This window comes from Felis catus, chromosome B1 (assembly GCF_018350175.1).
Source record: "Felis catus isolate Fca126 chromosome B1, F.catus_Fca126_mat1.0, whole genome shotgun sequence".
NCBI classification, from domain to species: Eukaryota; Metazoa; Chordata; class Mammalia; order Carnivora; family Felidae; genus Felis; species Felis catus.
The window spans coordinates 68,715,861-68,736,051 of NC_058371.1; the positions used below are offsets into that span (position 1 = coordinate 68,715,861).

General features: G+C 41.2%; 1 long non-coding RNA gene across 1 annotated transcript; it reads left to right on the top strand.

Annotated features, from left to right (window-relative positions):
* Positions 1 to 17,071: 17,071 nt before the first annotated feature.
* LOC123384895 lies at positions 17,072 to 19,877 on the top strand. Its single transcript, XR_006596619.1, has 2 exons — positions 17,072 to 17,424; positions 17,578 to 19,877. It is a non-coding gene; the product is annotated as an uncharacterized LOC123384895 (long non-coding RNA).
* The last annotated feature ends 314 nt before the right edge of the window (positions 19,878 to 20,191 follow it).

Consider the following 20,191-nt stretch of genomic DNA (forward strand, 5'->3'; position numbering starts at 1 on the left):
AATGGAATGAAGACTTTGGAAAGTGATTAGATCAAGAGGGTGGAGCCCTCATTAATGGGCTCGGTGCCCTTTAAAAGAGGCCCCAGAGAGATCCCTGGCACTTCTACCGTGTGAAGACAGAGAAGAGACAATGGTCATCTATAAACCAGGAAGGAGGCTCTTACCAGATACTGAATCTGTCAATGCCTTGATCCTGGACCACCCAGTCTCCAGAGGAATAAATGTCTGTTGTTTTTAAACCACACAATTTATGGTATTTTGTTATAGTGGCCAGAAAGGACTAAGACAGAATGTTAAAGTCTGCTTAGAGAGGAACTAGCAAGACACCATTTGCTCAGAGGCCTTCCAAAATGAAAGTGCAAATTGCTCAGTACAGGAATAGCCTTAAAGTTTGTGAGAGTAGGTATAATTTGAAACATCCTAAAAGGTCCCCTGACCACATACATCTTCCTAGGAATGTGAAATTCTGTTCACAAATAATTGCATGCATTATTAATGCAAAGGTAAAGAATCAAATAGAAAACCCAATGTTGTATTACATTAATGTAACTTGAGAGCTAATTAATGCTTCCTTTAATCCCCTCAGTACACAAGTGTGTCCCTTCCATATGTGGAACTTGATATGAAAAATCTTGGGGCGCCTGGGTGGCTCAGTTGGTTAAGTGTCTGATTCTTGATTTTGGCTCAGGTAATGATCTCACAGTTTGTGAGACCAAGCCCTGAGTGGGCCTCTGCACTCTGCACTGAATGTGGAGCCTGCCTAAGATTCCCTCTCTCTCTCTCTCTGCCCATCTCCTCTGCTTGCATGCTCTCCCTAAAAGGAAAAAATGAAAAGAAAAGAAAAATATATAAAACCTCATAGGTTAAAGACAATAGTCTCAGTAGAATTAGACTATGACATTTTAATGAAAAGGGTTTTAAAAACATTATTCTGTGGGGAGTGAGGGGGTAGAAATGAGTGATGGGCACTAAGGACACTTGTTGGGATGAGCACTGGGTGTTGCATATAAGAGATGAATCACTGGGTTCTACTCCTAAAGCCAAGACTACACTGTATGTTAGCTAACTTGACAATAAATGAATGAATGAATGAATGAATGAATGAATAAAAACATTATTCTGTTTATTATTCTCTCTATTCTGAATACATATATACACTACTTACTATTTAGTTAATTTAATTTATATTTAATATTTTTTCAATATGATTAAAATAACAACTCTTGAGAAAGGACACTCTAAACTCTATAAATGTGGAGAAAAAGTTAACATGAAAAGTCAGTGATGCTTTTTTAAAACAATCTTCCTAGCACATTTTTGAGTAGTATAGGAGAAAACTATTATTCATCCATATGTCTTTCAAATAAGAAACAATGAAGAATTCCAAGATCACTGACATCAGAAATGTGATTTTTCCTTAGTTCTTACTTCCTTAATTCTTTTCTAGCCTACTTGACTTGGTCATTTTGTAAACTAAACTAGAAGGCATAATGAAGGAAATGCTTTTATTTTTATTTTTTTACGATTTTATTTATTTTTTAAATTTACATTCAAGTTAGTTACCATATAGTGCAACAATGATTTCAGGGGTAGATTCCTTAACGCCCCTTACCCATTTAGCCCATCCCCCCTCCCACAACCCCTCCGGCAACCCTCAGTTTGTTCTCCATGTTTATGAGTCTCTTCTCTTTTGTCCTCCTCTCTGTTTTCATATTATCTTTGCTTCCCTTCCCTTGTGTTCATCTGCTTTGTATCTTAAAGTCCTCATATGACTGAAGTCATATGATATTTGTCTTTCTCTGACTAATTTCACTTAGCATAATACCCTCTAGTTCCATCCACATAGTTGCAAATGGTAAGATTTCATTCTATTTGATTCCCGAGTAATACTCCATTGTATATATATACCACATCTTCTTTATCCATTCACCCATCGGTGGACATTTGGACTCTTTCCATACTTTGACTATTGTCGATAGTGCTGCTATGAACATTGGGGTGAATGTGCCCCTTCGAAGCAGCACACCTGCATCCCTTGGAGAAATACCTAGTAGTGCAATTGCTGGGTCATAGGGTAGTTCTATTTTTAATTTTTTGAGGAACCTCCATACTGTTTTCCAGAGTGGCTGCACCAGTTTGCATTCCCATCAGCAATGCAAAAGAGATACTCTTTCTCTGCACCCTTGCCAACATCTGTTGTTGCCTGAATTGTTAATGTTAGCCATTCTGACAGGTGTCAGGTGGTATCTCATTGTAGTTTTGATTTATATTTCCCTGATGATGAGTGATGTTGAGCATTTTTTCATGTGTCAGTTGGCCATCTGGATGTTTTCTTTGGAGACGTGTCTATTCATGTCTTCTGCCCATTTCTTCACTGGCTTATTTGTTTTTGGGTGCTGAGTTTGATAAGTTCTTCATAGATTTTGGATACTAACCCTTTATCTGATATGTCATTTGCAAATATCTTCTCCCATTCAGTTGGTTGCCTTTTAATTTTGCTGATTGTTTCCTTTGCTGTGCAGAAGCTTTTTATTTTGATGAGGCCCCAATAGTTCATTTTTGCTTTTGTTTCCCTTGCCTCCAGAGACGTGTTGAGTAAAGAGTTGTGGCAGCCAAGATGAAAGAGGTTTTTGCCTGCTTTCTCCTCGAGGATTTTGATGGCTTCTTGTCTTACATTGAGGTCTTTCATCCATTTTGAGTTTATTTTTGTGTGTGGTGTAAGAAAGTGGTCCAGGTCCATTTTTCTGCATGTCACTGTCCAGTTTTCCCAGCACCACTTGCTGAAGAGACTGTCTTTATTCCATTGGATATTCTTTCCTGCTTTGTCAAAGATTAGTTGGCCATATGTTTGTGTGACCATTTCTGGGTTCTCTATTCTATTCCACTGATCTGAGTGTCTGTTTTTGTGCCAGTACCATACTGTCTTGATGATTACAGCTTTGTAGTATAGCTTGAAGTCCAGGATTGAGATGTCTCCTGCTTTGGTTTTCCTTTTCAAGATTGCCTTGGCTATTTGGGGTCTTTTCTGGTTCCATACAAATTTTAAGCTTGTTTGTTCTAGCTCTTTGAAGAATGCTGGTGTTATTTTGATCGGCATTGCAGGAAATGCTTTAAAATACTAAAATGATCTTTGAGAGAGAAGAGCAGTGAAGCTACTAAGAGGTCACTTTTATTTCCCTACAAGTTTCTTTTTTAGAAAAATTTTAGCAATGATTCATTTGAAATGTTTTAAAATTTCCTAGTACACTTTTCTTGTTCCATGTAATCCTTTTGGCTTGGTAAACTTGAAGAATGCAACCCACAACACACCAAGCCTCAATCGCTCTCTTCTAACCATCGCCCAAACCAATTTCGTTGACTTGAAAATATTCATTGTTCATCGTGCTATTCATTATTTATTCATCAGCTCTTATTAATAATAGATAGTCGTAAATTACAAATATCAAAGTTAATACTCTTAGGGCTGTCTTTTAACATTATCCCTGCAAGTACCTAAATAAACAAATAAAAACTAAAGCTTAAGGAATAAACTTCAGTGACAAAAGACAAGGAAAATACCACCCTCTTAAATATAAGTTTATTTATTTTTAGAACACAAAAAGGCTAAATAGCCTACTGAGTCAGTCCAGCCTTCAGTGCATGTTGTAAGAAGCCTTCTATTTTTGCTCAGTTTCTTTCTCTCTTGTTGATCTTTAAACCAAAAGCATTGGGACTTTGCTTTGCAAAGCCGCACTAACATTTCATTCTGCAATTATCTTCATGGGGTTGAGTCATAAACAGATAAACCAAAAGGTAATGCCTTCCTATATTTTTATCAACTCTTTTTTGTGCAGAGTATTTAAAAATGCAATCAGCCAGGGGTGCTTGGCCAGCTCAGTCAGTAGGGCATTGATTCTTGATCTCAGGATCATGAGTTCAAGCCCCATGTTGGGCCTAGAGAGATTACTTAAAAAAAAAAACAAAATGCAATCAGCCAGAATGAACTAAAGATAATGGATCAGCAAAATAGACAGCGAATCACAAGCAGTTATCAAGACTAGCCAAGATAATCAGGTGAGGTGATTACGAGTTGGGACACCACACTTTACACAGTAAAAGGAAAAGGAAGGGGTAGGGGAACTATGGGGAAAACCTGGGTCTGGGAACTAGACACCAGACTGGGTTTGAGTCTCAGTCTATCTTTCTGAATGTCAGTTTCCTTACCTAAAAAAGGGGGTAGTTAAATCTTTCATGAATGTATAAATAGACTATCCTAATAGACTATGATAATGACTAGCATGTAACAGGTGTTTTAAAATAGTGGCTCATATTATTACTATGGAAAAATATTAAACAACTTAAATTACTTTAACATTGCAACTAAAGCCAATGCTCTTGGTTTCAAGTCCTTGTAAGCCTTGCTTTCTAGGCCATAGCAGACTGGCAGAGGACAATGAAGGGATAACTACCTATTTCAAAGATAACAAAAGAATGCCTGGGTAGCTCAGTCGGTTAAGTGTCCGACTTTGGCTCAGGTCATGATCTCATGGTTTCTGGGTTTGAGCCCCGAATTGGGCTCTGTGCTGACAGCTCAGAGCCTGGGACCTGTTTGAATTCTGTGCCTCCCTCTCTCTCTCTCTGTCCCTCCCCTGCTCGTGCTCTCTCAAAAATAAAAAAATTGTTTAAAAATGTTAAAAAAAAAAAAAAAAGATAGCAAAAACAGCCTCGGATTTGTAGCTGCTCAAAGTGGAATCACCAAGCCTCTTTCTCTCCTCTGGCAAGGTTCATGGGTGGCCCTGTGTCCTGGCAGCCAGTGAAGTTCTGCTGAGATCTAGCTCTGTCCACACACACGTGGCTTGAGAGCTGACACTTGCTGCTCCTGCCGGTGTGGGCTGTGACTTCACCACTGCTGCTGGGTTCTCTGGTCACTGCCAGCCCCTGTGCCACCATGATTTCCCGCTGTTGATGTCGGCTCTCTCTCTCTCTCTCTCTGTCTCTCTGTCTCTCTCTCGATACTGCCAGGTTCCTGCCATCAGCGATAAGACATTTGCAAGTTTCCTAGAGATATGCCCTCAGTTTCCACACTGCTCCTGCTGCTCCAGCTCTATTCTTTAAGTGTTCAGTTCTTTCACAAGCCTGTCATTTTGTTTCAAAGGATTAATGAGGGACTCTGTGCCAAGGTCTCTCCCTGCCCACCGTGAGCATTGCAGAATACCATCAAGGGCCAGCATATCCCTAGTCTCAGGCTGAGGCAAGTGTCTGTGTTTCAGGAGTAAGGCAGAGGCCTCTGGGCATCGGGTCTGAGGGTTATGAGGGGACAGGGGAGAGAGACACAGGCCGAGGGCCAGCTCTCTCAGCTGAGGACTGTGCAGCAGAGGGATTCTCCCAGCAGGAGCCAGACTTCTGAGCATCAGGTTTTTTTCTGTTGTTTAGTGGCTGCACTCCTTTTCTCTCAACTTGTCCCCTGAGTAGTCAGCATACTTGGGTATGTTACATTACTTAATATTACTCTAGAGTTTGCATGCGGTTAATTTCACGGGTAGGTTTGCTTTGCACGGGATTACATCCCAGGATGATACTACAGTCCTCACCTCTCTGGCTACCCCAAAGTTTCTCAGATTTGTAATCTGAGGGATGGTGGCTTACACCTGCCATAAGAGCTGGTTCAGCTCAGCTCCGCTTTAGTTCCTGATTTGGGCAGCAAGTACCAAGATCCTCAATGGGCCCTGACTTTGAATCTCCTTATTGGCCCGACTGGGAAGCAGCACCCCCACTGTCTCCACTAGGTTTCTAAACTGGTGCCCCGTTGTCCCATCACAGTAAATGAATTCCTCTCTAAAATTTCACCTCCTGAGTCCATTCTCTTAGCTGAGCTGGCTGGCTGGTAGAATTTGAAATCTGTCTTGGACCCCATTAGGGCAACCTCAGAGCATATTAGATTCCTACTGAAACACAACTTGGTCCACCCAGTGCTGGTGTCCTGTGCTCAACAGTCAGGCCTGGCAGGAGTCTTGGGTACCCCACCTATGGCAGGATTCACCACGCTGTTCCCTGGGCTCGGTGGGAACCCTGATGCCTCACCATAGATCTAAACTGGGCCTTAGCACGACTGGAAAGTACTCTGTGGTTGGCCTGTCTGCTTTCTCTCAGCCCAAAGAATCTCTGAGGTCAGCTTCCAGAGCCGAGTACCCAGCATTTGTATGCCTCTTGTGCGGAGGGACATTGCCATTCCAGGACCCTCCCCACCTTCTGGAAGCCAGTCAGCTGTCTCATCAGTTAGCCCTGGGATGGTCTCCCTTCCCTGCTCAGAAATTGTCTCCTCCCCAAGGCCCCATGCATGCTTTCACAAAACTCAACTGCATTTTAAAATCAAGTCGTCAACTTTTACCGTATGTTGAAAATATTTGATCCCATATTTTATCACTACTAGATTCACATTCATATTTTAGAACATGCAACCTCAGGAAAACTTGCTCTCTGGGGTCTGTAACAAAGAACAGACATCAATCCCAGGCTCTTACAGAATTCCAATGTACAAGGAAGAGTTGCTCTGTATTATATTTGCAACTCACACGTGTCCACTAGCAGCACCCTTCAACCCATGTTATTATCTCTTCTCTTTGTTATTCATTTTACTGAGCTGTCCAATGATATTTATCCACATTCATGCTCTCCATTTTATTTTATTATTTTTTAATGTTTATTTATGTAAAATTTTTTTTTTTACATTTATTTATTTTTGAGAGACAGAGCACGAGTGGGAGAGGGGCAGAGAGAGAGGGAGACACAGAATCCAAAGCAGGCTCCAGGCTCCAAACCATCAGCACAGAGCCTGATGGGGGGCTCGAACTCACAAACCATGAGATCATGACCTGAGCCGAAATCAGAGGCTTAACTGACTGAGCCACCCATGCGCCTCTAATGTTTATTTATTTTTGAGAGAGAGAGAGCACAAGCTGGGGATGGACAGAGACAGAGGGAGACACAGAATCCGAAGCAGACTCCAGGCTCTGGGCTGTGAGCACAAAGCCGGATGCAGGACTCAAACTCTCGAACTGCCAGACCATGACCTGAACTGAAGTAAGGCGCTCAACTGACTGAGCCACCCAGGTGCCCCTTGTGCTATCCATTTTAGAACATAAACTCTCACGGATCAGGCCTATGTTCAAGACATATTATTCTGTAAAGTATCAATCACAATGATATTTGCAGTTAGATGTTTTTTTTTCAACTACTATATTTTTGTTACAATGATTATCCTAAAATTAAAGTGGGAACGCAGATCAAAGGTTTTATTAGCCATTTGTGGATCAGTATTTTACTTTATGTAAAACTATAAAGATAATGGGTATGTGCTTTGTAAAATACTATTCAAGTTATTATTTCAGTTATTTCTGTTTTTAAAATTTTTTTCAATTAATTAATTTTTGGAGAGACACAGAGAGAGCTACAGTGTGAACAGGGTAGGGGCAAAGAGAGAGGGAGTCACAGATTCCGAAGCAGGGTCCAGGCTCTGAGCTGTCAGCACAGAGCCCACATGGGGCTCAAACTCACGAAACGTGAGATCATGACCTGAGCCAAAGTCAGATGTTTAACAGTCTGAGCCACCCAGGCGGCCCTATTTCAGATATTTCTATATTATTACGTCTCCATAAATGGACTAGTTAAATAAAAAAGGCATATTGTTCTCTGTGTTATAATTATGTTTTTATCTGGAAATAAGTCACTCTTATCCAAGCTTCTGTTATTTCCCTTATACTTATTTATTTTCTTTATCCTGCAGTAGCTACACATTTCTATAATGATAGTCACAGAATCATACACCTAAAAGAGACTTTACAGTGCTTATCCATTTCTCTCTCTTTAGGTGGAGCTGTCCTTAAACACAATCAGACAGATGAAAACATACAACTGACAAATTATAAGGTGAATATTTTCCTAATTATAAATACAAGCCATATATTAAAAAAAAAAAGTTCTGTATCTTCCTGTCACTTGATATGAAATCCTTCTGGTTTAACAATATAAATACTCAACGACAAAGGTCAAAATAAGACAAACAAAAACTCTTTTTCTTTTGTTAGTACATAGCATAAAAAGTGTTGGTTGTGATTTGATATTACTGTTCTTGGGCACAGGTTTTCTGTGCCCTTCCATCCTATCTGCCTTTGCCTACATCCATGACAATTAGAATATAATACCACTAGGAAATGTTCAGAACAGCAACACAAGAATTTTAAAGGGAAAAAAAGCCCAAGCCAATACAATGACCATTGTCTATATTTTTCTTCTATAGTTACTAATACATAAGCTGATTTTTTAAAAATTAGAATCATATACTTAGTTTTCAAATGTAGCATTACATCATAAATATTTCCATATTCTGACATGGTGCTGATTTCTTTCATTTTAATAAATTCATAATATTTCAATAAGTGAACGTACTATTATTGTTTATTTTCTATTACGGAATTATAGACAATAAGTATGTTTGGTTACACAGTTTTCTCCAACTGAAGTATTGCCATTTTTTAAAATGTTTATTTATTTATTTTGAGACAGAGAGAGAGAGAGAGAGAGAGCAAGGGAGGGGCAGAGATAAAGGGAGAGAGAGAGAATCCCAAGCAGGCTCCATGCTGCCAGTGCAGAGCCTGACATGAAGCTCAAACTCATGAACCGTGAGATCATGACTTAAGCCAAAAACAAGAGTTGGACACTTAACTGACTGAGCCAACCATGTGCCCCTGAAGTATTGTCTTAATCTAAATTTCCAAAAATTAGCATTTTCAGGACTTGATCTTGAATTTCAAATTACGTTTTTCAAATGATCCTTCTAATCTCTCTATCATCAACCATGCAGAGTGCTCTAGCACTGAATGATTCAGTGATTTGAATTTGCACTAAGTTTGAAATAGGTGTCTTTTTTGCTTAACTTTATTTATTTTGAAAGACAGAGAGAGAAAGTGCGAGTGGGGGAGGGGCGGAGAGAGAGGAGAGAGCAAGAATCTGAAGCAGGCTCCCCATTGGAGGTTTAGAACCTGACATGGGGCTTGAACTCATGGACTGTGAAATCATGACCTGAGCCAAAGTCAGACACTTAACTGACCGAGCCACCCAGGCCCCTGGAATACATGTATTTGATGCAATTACTCTTTTGGGAACCAAATAAAAAGAAAAAAAAAAGTCACTTCAGTTGCAGCACACATCAGATTACTTAAAAAACTAAGATTAATTTTGGATTATTAGAGAATGATCTATAAAATCTTATATCACATTATCAGTTATCAGATACCATAAAAGGGCAGTCAGGAAATGAGAGCTACTCCCTTAACTACTAAGTGCCCCACCTCGAACCCCTGCTCTAGAGACCTTTTGTTAAGTGTAAGACCTGAACATATGAACTATGATTCTGTTTTCTGATCTGATTGTATTTATTCTTTGCTGGAAAAGTTTGCGATGGCTCCAGCTTCTCTACAGACAAATTCCAAATCCTAAATTGTGGCTGTAAGATAACAGAAAGAATCTATGGATAGCAGTGCCCTGGGAGGAGCACAGCTGTAGACGCAGAACACACAGGTTCCAGTCCCATCCCTGTGCTAATACTTAATCTTCCAATTTGCTTATCTGCACAGTGAAAATAATAGTACCTATCTTACAAGGCTGTTTAGAAGATTAGATGAGAATTTATTTGAAAGGGCCCAGAACGAAGGGCCTCCTTAACGTGAATTCCTTTCTCTCTTTCCTCTTCAATCTATAGGCTCAGCCTCCTTTACCCCGTCCGCCACAGATCCCCATGCCCACCTGTTGCTTTTCTGTTCCTATATTTATTCTATTTTCTCCATCAGATGCTGTTTCTCACATCTCCAAGATCCTATCAAGACCAAAATAAAAAACTTTTCCAAACTGATCTCCCCGACTGAAATCAGCTTCTTTTCCTGTGTCACCCTCTCCCTTCTAGCCATTGTCACAGTTGGTGTATGTGATGGCTGTAAACGGGGCATCATACGCCTTTTGGAAATGGAGCCCATGTCTCAATGCTCTTGGTAACCTACATCACCCTAGCACAATGCCTGGCACAAAATAAGCCTGTGTTTATTGTTGGTTTATTTAATTCTATCCTCCTGTATGCCATGCTTTTTTCTCTTGTTCGCTCTTCTCTGCCCTTACTCTATTTCACATGCAGTGACATTCCACACTGAACACATCCACCATAAACAATAGAGATGGAAGGCTATGAACTTCCCCTAACCTCCAAACAGACGTACAAAAATCCCAATAAGTAAATGAAATGACAGTTTTAAGAAAGGGAGGGAAAAAAACCCCAAACATCTAGCCTGTCAGAGAAGCAGCTTTTGCATGTCTAAATCTGTCCGTTTTGGGATATAAGCCAAAGTCAGGGGTCCAAGACTATTTCAATTCTATTGCATTCCATTTATTATTTATATAGTGCATATTGCTGTAGTCTCTAAGCACTTTAAAATGAAATACAACATACCTCTGGGAGTGAGAAAGGAAATGAAGAACGGGGAGGAGGGGGAGGTGTTGGAACATTGGTGAGCATGGTGAGGTCTAAGCTGAGACAAGGGGCTCCTCCCCTGTCTGACACAGGTGTGAATAGCATATTGTTCAATGTCAGTGGCATAAATTTACAATGGGAGCTGGAAGCCAACCTCTGCAGGAAAAGCTTTCTTCATCCTTTGCTCGAAAAATGCACAGTCCTTAGAGGGAAGGACATCCTTCTTCTCTGCTCTCCATCCTGAATTTAGAATCTGATCAGAACATAATTAATACCCATGCTCACCATATAAACCTCACCCTTTGGGACGCCTGGGTGGCTCAGGCAGTTAAGCATCTGATTTCTGCTCAGGCCATGATCTCTCAATTCATGGGTTCTGGCCCCGCATCACTTTCTGTGCTGACTGTTCCAGAGCCTGGAGCCTGCTTCGGATTCTGTGTCTCCCTCTCTCTCTGCCGCTCCCCTGCTCACACTCTGTCTCTCTCTATCTCAAAAATAAACATTAAAAAAAAAAAAAAAAGAAAACAACAACCCTCTCCCTTCAAGACTTTTTTTATAATTCTCTGTGACAACAAGAGACCACATATGCTAATGCTTCTGGATGCTGTGTTTTTCTCGTATGCTTCAGTATCCTCTGGCATTTGGGAATTGTCAAAAGGGAGAAGAAAAGCAGTCGGGTAGTGTCACGAGCGCACTATGGAGCAGCGCGCAGGGCCCATCTGTCCTGCAAGCGGCACCATAGATACATGCGCAGTAGCAGGCCACTACTTGCTTTCTTCTGACGAATTCTTCGGGTATTTCCTGATAACATGCCCTTCATTAAGGAGATCTAAGGAAGCCTCGGGATCTCTCCTGAAATAGGACAGTATCCAAATGCTTTGACCCCAGATCTCAATGCTTCTGCTGGCTTTAAATCCGGTCTTTAGGCAAATTCAAATCTTATGGGGGGGGGGGCAGGTGGGGGGCTTTGATAAGCCCTTTCAGACATGTAGATTTTCTTGTGGAAGCCTTGGACCAAGAGAACACGCAAAATAGAGATGCCTGAGCCTGGGGTGTTCAATATTCTCTTTAATGATTGAAAATGCTGTCTCCAGTGGGAGTGGAGCGCTTGCTGTAGAGATTATTATGGTCTGAAGCATTTTCTGCATGAATGGTGAGGGCAGGGGCTGGGGTGCAGGGGCTGGGAGGTAATAAGACCCTGAAAGATGTCAGCTCCTACAATTCAGTGATAAGAGGGTTTCAGGGACCCAGCAGCCCAGCTGGATGACAGAGGCAGGCAGGAAGGCTGCTCAGAAGGGGATGGCTACTGTCCTCCACAAACAAGATTTTTAAAACTTATGTCTCAAGTTGTTTTCCTTTCAATGTATAATGTCCCTCTGTGACTGCCTACCCTTCGGTAAAGAATGCTAAATAGGAGAGTTTTCTGCTAGCAGTGCATTGAGGAGTGTGCGGGAAACAGGTGTCTGTGTTTGGAGAGGGAAGTGGATTGGAGGAGAGGTGTCAGCATAAGAGGCAACTGAGGTGTGGAGTGAGAAGGGATGGTGGCAGCCAGAATGGGCTTGCAGAACAGGGAAATATGACCCCTGGCTTCTCTGAATTGTTAGGAGTTAGGGCTGTATTTCCTGCAAACCTGTAAAATGGGAAAGGGATAGGAGTGGGAAGGAAGATCATTATTATATGAATTTTAAAGAAAGAGTTGAGCTGGGATGATGATAAGTTGGAATAAAAACTGCTACAGTATGAATTTGTTTTTAATGAGGAAAAGGAAAGAAAGGAAAGAAGAAGGAAGGAAGGAAGGAAGGAAGGAAGGAAGGAAGGAAGGAAGGAAATCTCTGCTGTCCTATCCTGTGCCCTTCATGGCTTCAATCTTCTGTGAACAAATCCTGTGAAAGGGAATAGTGTGGCCCATATGTTCCAGAAATAGCTTTAAATGGAGAGGAACTCAGGAACACAACATACTTCAAGCTCTCGAGAACCACGCTGGATCCCTGGCTGGGACCTGAAACAAGTGGATGTGGGCCAGGGGAACCAGGAATACGAGGGGCTGGGTCCTGTGCCTAAGGGCCCCTTAACTGGCCCATAGCCATCGTTGTGTCCTGCCAGGGGTGTTATTATGCAGCTGTAAATCAATACACTACCCACCAATGTCTACTTGTATTTTAAAAGGCTTCACATAGAGTAGATAACACAACCCCAAAAGTCGACCAACAAAACCTAGCTGCCCGGAAATATTGTGCGTACTCAGCACTTTCACTCAAATCACTTTTTTTGTTTTAATTTGATCCTCATGATAACCTGGTGAAGACACATAGCAGCATCACCACCACATCTAAAGAAGAGAGTGAGGCTCATGTCTAGAAGGTTATGCACTTACTAAGTGGAGGAGCTGAGTTCTAAGCCCAAAGCCTCTCTCCATTTTCAGCTGTACCTGCACAACTGAGTAGTTGCAGTTTGTGGCCCCTGGGTAGATAAATCTTCTACCGGGTGCACGAGTTCTGTGGTTTTGTTTTTGTTTTTTTTCAGTCTCCTTAAATCACGGGGCATGGGAAGCATTGCTCAGCTCTAGCTGATGATTGCCATGCAGAAATGTGGGCCCAGGTCTTCCAATTTTTCAAGAGAACCTGGACATTTATACTTGTGGACAAAGTCTGATATTTTAATATTGGTGCATTTGCAAAAGAAATGAAATCAACACATTGTGCAAACCCAGCATGCCAACCACCAGCGTGAGACCTCTGCCTTAAATCTGTGTACTTGGCTCCTTCCCAGCCTTATTCCCAGAGAGAGTGGAAAGGTGATGTCACTGGCGTCTGCTCGTTTTTCTCCAACAGACTCTCACCTGATCTGAATATCTGCCCCTGGATCCCTCATCTTTTTTCATCTGTTTCCCTCCATCTGAGGCATTTTCACTTTTGGGAGTGGGGGGGGGGGGTTGGGTACCATTGGAAATCAAGTGATGTCAAAGGAAACTTTGTGTTTGGTTTTTCAGCATCCTGAACTGGAGTAAGCTAGATGGTAGACAGCTAGAAGGCATGGGGGCAGGGAAGGAGGAGCAAGGAAGGATGAGGACAAGCCATGTACCCGCGCTGCCTGCGAAGGAAAGGAAATGAAAGGATGGAACTGACGGCACTCTTGTAAATATTAAATAGTAATGCAATAGAGAGTAACGGCCACAAAGAAACTGTGATAAGCATGCCAGTACTTTACTGTATTTCAGCACACAGCTGGGTACTAGGGCTTAACACATCTCTTTTGACATCGCAGACAGTTTTACTGTGCTGGGAGAAAACCTGAGTAATGAATACGAGGCAAATGCTTTTGCTATTATGGAAACAAATAAATGGCAGAATAAGAATGACAGTAAAAGAAAGAGATTCTATTTCCATCATTCTAAATAGATGTTACATCTTGTGGCAGATATGATCGCATTAATTAGCTGCAAGAGATCTTATAAATAACCATCGTGTAAGTGGGCTTGCTCTGCCTTTGCTAATGAAAGTACTTTTTGAATGTGACCCTTTCCTAATCTGAGGCAACAATATTTCTTAGCTCCTGATGTGTACAAAGTAGCAGGCACTGTGGGGGGAGGCACAGGAAATGGTGGATGTAATCTTTTCTTCTGAGCAGCTTCTAGTCAAGTGGTATTAGATTTGCAAGAAGGACAGAGCTCCTCCCAAAACCCATATCAAATCTTAAAAAGTTTCAAAGAATACAGAGGCGCCTGGGTGGCTCAGTTGGCTAAGCATCTGACTTCAGCTCAGGTCATGATCTCATTGTGAATTTGAGCCCCTCATCGGGCTCTGTGCTGGCAGCTCAGAGCCTGGAGCCTGCTTGGGATTCTGTGTCTCCCTCTCTGTCTGCCCCTTCCCCATTTTCACTCTTTCTCTCTCTCTCTCTCAAAAATAAACATTAAAAAAAGATTTAAAAATATTTTAATGTTTATTTATTTCTGAGACAGAGACAGAGGATGAGTGGGGGAGGGGCAGAGTGGGGGGGAGGGGGACACAGAATCCAAAGCAGGCTCCAGGCTCCCAGCTGTCAGCTGACATGGGGCTTGAACTCATGGACCCTGAGGTCATGACCTGAAGGTCATGACCTGAGCCGAAGTCGGACGCTCAACTAACTGAGCCACCCAGGCCCCCCTAAAAAAAGATTTTAAAAAACAGTTTCAAGGAATACAAAAATCTACTTACTAGACACCTTTCCCAGAAAACATATCACTTTGCATTTGTCTGAACATAATTCAAACCACATTTACTAAAACTCTGTTACCCTGTTATACAACCATTTTGTCTTTATGTTTCTGTAAGAAAATGCAAAGAACAGCATTTTCTTGGAAGCCTCTTTAAGATTTTAAACAACAAAACAGTATTTATATTTGTCTAATCTTTTTAAAAATTTTTTATTATTTTTGAGAGGAAGAGTACGAGTGGGGGAGGGTCAGAGAGAGACAGGGGCAAGGGATCCAAAGCGGGCTCTGCATTTACAGCAGAGAACCCCATGTGGGGCTCAAACTCATGAACTGTAAGATCATGACCTGAACTGAGATGCTCAACTGACTGAGCCACCCAGGTGTCCCTGTATTTATCTAATCTTAAGGCTATCTGAATCGGTAAAATCTACTTCACACTGCTTTTTTTCCCCCTTCCCCCTCTTTCTTATTATTATTATACTCATACTACCATGAATTTCATACATATTTGTTAAAAATGCAGTCACTTCTTCCTCCCATTCAGTTCAGCAGACCAACACTAAAGTTAAGTAGTCAACCTGTCTTTCTACTTCTCAACCTTGATGGGGTTATCAGTAAGCGCAGTCAAAAAATAAAACAGATCAGTGCTAGTGCCACCTAGTAAGAAGAATGAAATCCAGATGCTGTCAAAATTAAGAGAGGTTTGATTAATGCCAGTGTTAACTTTATTTTCACTGCTTCCCTAGCTGGGTTAAAAAAAAAAAAAAAAAAAAAAAAAAAAAAAGCACAGGGCCAGAGCAATGTGTTAACCCTCCTGGGCATCTTTTTTAGCAAGGCACAATGTTAAAAATAATGTCTGAGTTACATGATGTGTTATCAAAAGATTGCTTTATATCTATCAAGAAGCTTTAATTCTATGAGTCAAAAGTGGCCTTTACCTCAATGCCCATTTCCTACTAATACCTCCTCAATATCAAATGTACTTCCGTCTCTGCTGTGACAGGGAAAATATCAATGATGTAATGCAGCGTATACATTTGAGATTTCTATGACATCTGTGGAAGTCAAACCCTATTTTCCAGACAGACACAAAATTCATGTGGCTTTTAACTCAGTTTTAAGTAGATCCTGACCCAATATAAAAAATTGAGAACAGGTGACCAATCTTCAGAAGAATCATAAAAATTCAAAACATTTCTAAAGAACAAATACCTTCAAGAAAAGACTGAAAATCCTAAGTTGGGAGCTAACAAGTGAGTGTGTTTAAAATCACTTGGTCTGGGGGCGCCTGGGTGGTGCAGTCGGTTAAGCGTCCGACTTCAGCCAGGTCACGATCTCGCGGTCCGTGAGTTTGAGCCCCGCGTCGGGCTCTGGAGCCTGTTTCCGATTGTGTGTCTCCCTCTCTCTCTGCCCCTCCCCCGTTCATGCTCTGTCTCTCTCTGTCCCAAAAATAAATAAACGTTGAAAAAAAAATTAAAAAAAAACATTTAAAAAAAAAAAAATCACTTGGTCTGCATTCCATTTTTTAATCGATCTTTGTGAATCTTGATATCATCCACGTATTCAAGCTTCTTTCTTACAATTTCCCAACAATTTTCAGTTATTTATTGTGGTGCTTTCAGGAAATCAATAAAAATGTTTTTAGACTTTTGTGTGTAGTGAAAGAAAAAAGCTTAATTGGTCCAGCTGTGTCTTGTTGTTTTCTTGTTTTTCTAAATATAAAAGAATAAGTCAAATCTGTGTTGAATGTAGAATCCGTTGAAATATGACCAACTGATGTTACTTTATCCTTCCTGCCAGTAATTTTTCAGAAATCCCTATCGTTTTTGTGAATTCACATTAATCAGAAAACTTCTTTCTGTGAAAATCAGTCATTGGTCGTTTGTTGCTTTTTTTTTTTTTAAGTAGAATGAATACGTATGACATAACCTTAAACATTTGACATCGATATTTTAAGTAATTCAAATCACATATTTCAACCTAAAAGCTCATGTTTTATATTCTGATGTTAAATGATTCTTGGAAGTCTTTATTATTGGGGAAATTATCTCAATTCTTAAAAATAATTAGGAGTTATCATTGTAAGCACATTTCCCCGACAGTGTTTCCATAAGCCAACGGAGAGGTATTTTCAAGCTGGCATCCTTCTGTGCGTTGAATGTGGGGGAAAGCTTGTGATGCGCCACCCCCCCCTTCTCTCCTCTGTAGCCCAGTGGCTGTAGCTCACGTCTCTGTGGCTCGGTGCCAACAGAAATGCCTATGGAAAGGAAAGCCTGCTCTGAACAGAGAGCTGACTGCTTTGTGAAAGATGAGAAGACAAAGCCTAATACAGTGAAACTTCTTTAGAACATTTTCCAGGGAACTGAACATTTTGAATGTTCTACGTGGGAAAACATGCGCTGGGAGAGCAGCACAATGACGCATTTCACTGCACTTCCACTTGCCAAACATTCCAGGGCACCCTGCACACGAGGCTAATAAACTGGCTTAAACAGGAGATGGTCATGAGCTCAGGAAAGCTTTCCTCCAGCCCCGTCTGTGGTTACACAAAACGGTCAAAACAGAGGCCAGGTCTGTTCTCAAATACCACGCTCTGGAGGAGGGATAAGAATGTCCTATGGTTCCTGGGCCAGTTCAGGTGGCTTAGAGAAGGGCAAAACAGTACCTTTACAGACACTACAAAAATCACTTGAAGAAGGAACAAACATCTCTGAGTGGAGGGAACTACACCAGTGTGGTAAGTATCCTCTTCTGTAAATGTTGGGAGATGGGGCCCTTTCACTTTTACTCTTTGTACTCTTCTCTATTAAATGCTATTCCATCACGTGCTATCATATCATGGTTCTCATGTTTGAAAATCCCTCTTCTTGTACGTTGTAACTTATTTCAGATCATCACAGAAACTGGAAGACTGAGGACAAAATCACAGAATACCAGGGAGCAGGGCAGACCACACTATGGTTTGAGCAGCCTTATGGAAACGTCTGGCTCCAGGCTCGCTTTGGTTTTCTTCAGAGTTTCTTCAGTGGGTGCAGGAAATTCTACTTACTGGGTTTGTCAGTAATCTAGAAGTATCTTGGTATTTTTCAGATTACCAAGTATCTGTTGTAATGTGACTTTGTGACACAACAGATAAAGAGATCAAGATAGATCACTGCTGGAGACTGTGTTTCCTAAGAATGGATGATAAGCATTAGCAGATAAAAAAAATGTAATCAATCAAGTAATGGAACAAGGAAGGAATGAGAGGAATGTTTTCAATTTAAAATCTAGTGTAAGTTTTGCCCTTAACAAAATCAGAGAAAATGTAAAGAATCAGAGGGAATTTTTTTAAATCCACAATGAAGGAAGAAAAGTGCTCCTTAAATAGATGAGTAAATGGTTTCAGGCATAAATGTATTTATGTATAGATGTGTAGAGATTTTCATCTCCCGTTAGGATTAAGTAATTTTTTTAGAGTAAATTTATTCAGGAGTTGATTAGTTTGTCAGTAATAACAACCTACTTTTTGTAGCTCTTTAAAAAATGACCTTAAAAATGCACAAGAATGGTATTTGTTTTAGAAAAACATGAATAATATATATTTTTTAAACTTTTCTGAATACTAGTGGTCGAACAGAACTGATAGAGTCACGGTCACTAAAGGGGAATTCTCCGAAAGGCCTCAGAAAAAACAGTAATGAAAGAAGGAGACAACCAAATACCCGAGTCTTAAAAAGTTCCAGCTCTCTGTCCACCCACCCCACCCTTACCACGCCCACCCCACCTCCCCAGGGATATGAAAATCTCCCGGCAGGTGATGGACTGTGCCAGAGTCAGTGTTGATGCTTAAAGGTTGAAGCTGATTTGTAAACAACAAAAATTCAATAGATATCATCCCTGCTCTTAAAATACCTCTGCCATACTGCCACTGAGGGTTTCTCATTGGCCACTTGTGACAGAAAGCTCCTAAATGGTCTCCAGTGATCCCTACCTCCTGGTACGCATGCTCTTGGATAATGCCCTACCCTTCAATACGGGCTGGATTTAGTGACTTGTTTCTAGCAAACAGAATGTGGCAAAGGTGATGAGAGGTCATGTGCTAGATTAGGTTACAGGATAGCTGTTGCTTCCGTCTTGGGTGCGCTCTCTCACTTGCTCTCTCTGAAGAAAGGCAGCTGCCATGTTGTGGGCTGTACTAGGGAGACAGCACAATAGCCCTCAAGGAATCAACAACCTTATGTGTGAGTTTGGAATCAGATCCTCTCCCGCTGAGCCTTCACAGAAGACCTCGGCCTCGGCTGACACCTGGACAGCTGACACCTGGACCGCAATCTCATGAGAGACCTTGAGCCAGTGGCACCAACCTAAGCAGCACCCAGGGGCCTGACCCACAGAAAGTGTGAGGAAACAAATATCCGTTGTTTCTTTTGTTTTTTTTTTCAGTCCACCTCCTCATTTCCTGCACTGTGCCCCCATCTCTCTCATTGTCAATTCCCACCTTCACATTTCTTTTACTTATCTTTTTTTAATGTTTACTTATTTTTGAGAAGGGAGAGAGAGAGAGAGAGAGGGAGAGAGAGGACCTGAAGCAGGCTCCGCACTGACAGCAGAGAACCCAATGTGGGAGTTGACCTCACAAACCAGGAGATCATGACCCTAGATGAAATCTGCTGCTTAACCGACTGAGCCAGCAAGGCGCCCCTCCTTTTACTTCTGTGGACAATTTAAAACAATCTGTTTCACAGGCTCTTTTATTCTATAGCCTCAGGGCTTCTCCTTTCCACCTTAAGAGGCCTGAAAATAATAAAGTAAGCATTTAATCCGAGAGAAACTCTAGTGCTAGCTGCTGTAACAACAGTTCTCAGCTTATGTCGAGAAATTGTTCGTCACTCAAAATAAGTAATGTACCTATGATTTCATCAACTTGAAATATTCTAGCTTTGAAGAAAACAGTCTAGCTTTGGCACATTTTATAAAGTAGAGAATAAAACCTTTGATGATGAAACGCTCTATTCCCTATTATTTACACTTTAGATAGTAATAAAACACATTATTTTCAAATATTTTCGTTATTTTGGGGCTACCGTTTGATGTGAATTATTGCTAGATGTTGGAGAGAGTTGTCCACTCCTGAAATCTCTGTTTTTTAGCCTTTGGGGCTCAGCTATTCCCTCAATACCCCAAATAAACTGCTTTGTGCCACTCCTTTTCCTCACAGTGCAGAAATTCCTCTCTCTTCCAGGATTTTGGAGGATACCCTGAAGGCTTCTGTTCCCATTTGTCACCATTCTGTCTGGAATTACTCCCCCCACCCTGTTCCTGCCAGAGTTTTGTTCTATGATGGGCCCTGCCCTGCTTTCTTCAACTTCCCTGAAAAGCCACCAACAACAGGCCGCTGAATGGAAGCACAGCAAAACACAGATACCAAACAACTTAAAATTAGATGTTTCCTGAAATTAGACTTCTCCAGTTTCTTGGATAACCTCAGCATGGGGAAGTCCTGACTATCCTCCTCAGGGACC